This window comes from Octodon degus, unplaced genomic scaffold (assembly GCF_000260255.1).
Source record: "Octodon degus isolate 3935 unplaced genomic scaffold, OctDeg1.0 scaffold00072, whole genome shotgun sequence".
Lineage (NCBI taxonomy): Eukaryota > Metazoa > Chordata > Mammalia > Rodentia > Octodontidae > Octodon > Octodon degus.
The window spans coordinates 2,372,652-2,374,518 of record NW_004524648.1 but is presented as its reverse complement, the minus strand read 5'-3'; positions in this window follow the sequence as shown (position 1 = coordinate 2,374,518).

Genomic DNA, 1,867 nt, shown 5'->3' with positions numbered 1-1,867 from the left:
ACAAAACTGTGTTTTAAATCTGTCTTTGACCCCTGTCCCATTCTATTTTGCTTTGTGACTTCTCCATTTAACAATAAATTATCTAAAAAATAAAACTGAGAGATGCTTCCCTTTTTTTTTTTTTTTTTTTTTTATGAAATTTTTTACCTATGCAGTAGTCCGTATTTACCTCATTTTTTTTTTTTTTGGTGGAACCGGGAATTGAACTCAAGTCCTTGCACTTGCCAGGGAAGCACTTATTCCACTGAGCCATCTCCCCGGCCCCAGATGCTTCCCTTTTTAAAAAAGTAAGATGTTAACATTTGATTCAGCAAAACCTCATCTGGAGGGGCTTTAAGACGTAACATTTAGGGCCAGCCAGATAGCTCAGAGGACTAAAGCACCTGCTTGGGCAGAGCGCAGCGGCAGGGCTTGATCCCCCTCGCGCTGTGTCCCACGCTGGGGTGCACTGAGAAGGTGATTGAGACTGGGCATCGTGGCGTGCACGCACTTGAGAGGCTGCAAACAGGAGGATCACTCCGAGTCCAATCGTAGTACAACCCTGTACCAAATACATGAAAAGAAAAGACATTTAACAGTGTTATGTTCGCAGCTATGAGATTTTCCAAGTGGTATCTCCATGCAGATATAGTTTTAAGAGAATTTGTTCCATATTTTATACATGCCTTTTCCTTAAATTCATCCCCCCCCCACCAATGCAGGCCCTAGGGCAGTTAGGCAAGTACTTCCCCCCACCCCACCCCTGAGATACACTCCCAGCCCCACTCTTTCCCAAAATTTGCCTGGAAATGCAGCTGGAACTGCAGGCGGCAGACTGCAGCGTCCCAGCTCTGCTTTCAGGTCCACCTGCCATTTACAGGAGTGCGTGCCTTAGCCTAGCTCGCCCTCATGGCTGTGGGTTGGTAAATCAGCAGGGGCAGGCAGTAGACAAAAGGACACTGGAGCCCTCTCCTGGAGTCCCCTGGAGGGCTCCGTATCTATGGGCCACCTCCACAGAGGGCTGTCACATGTTAGGGTGGTCTAAGGCAGCAATGTGGTAGGGTGGGCTGCACTGGTATGTTCTTGCCAAGTGAGCCTGGGAGTGACAATGCTGTTCACTTGACACCCCCTCCATCTGTTCCCCAAAGCAGGGGTCTTCTGTGAGCTAAGCTTGAACACAATCGCTGAGCTGTACCCAGACACCTACCAGCTTCTTTTTAATAGAAATTGAGTCTAATTCGGCTGATTGGGATAACAATAAGGACTAATTTTGCCAATTTGTTTATATGGTATAAATTTTCCATAAAATGAATTGGCTAATCAGCAGTTCCAAGGTTCTAAAGGAAAAATAATTATAGTGCTTAAGAATAAAGCTGTAGTTATGTAGCGTCCAAATATTGAAACAAATGTTTCCATTCTCGCAGCCTTTCTCAGTATATCAGGTTAAGCTGGTGCCTCCAAGCAAAAAAGTAGGTATAATTAATACTATAAATCTTAGAAAATCCTTTCTTTGTATAATCTCTCAAAATTTTAAGAACTGCATGGGGGCCGGGGAGATAGTTAAGCAGCATAAGCACCTGTCTGGCAAGAGTAAGGTCATCATGAGTTTGATCCTTGGTACCAAAAAAAGAAATGCATGACTTGTTTAGCTAACATGCTGTCATAAGGAATTCCTGTTTTCAAAATTCTGATCATTTTATTTGAGTATAATCACTATAGTGGTTTGTTTTATTACTTTGTGGCCAGGTGCTATCTAGGGAGTACAAATGCGACTCTGTGGTCAGAGAAGGTTAGGGACGTGCAAAGCTGCTCGGCGCTGAACTCACGGAGAGGCTTCTTGGAGCCCTGCGCTAGCAGCTTTTGCTACACAGCCAGCACACAGGCTCCG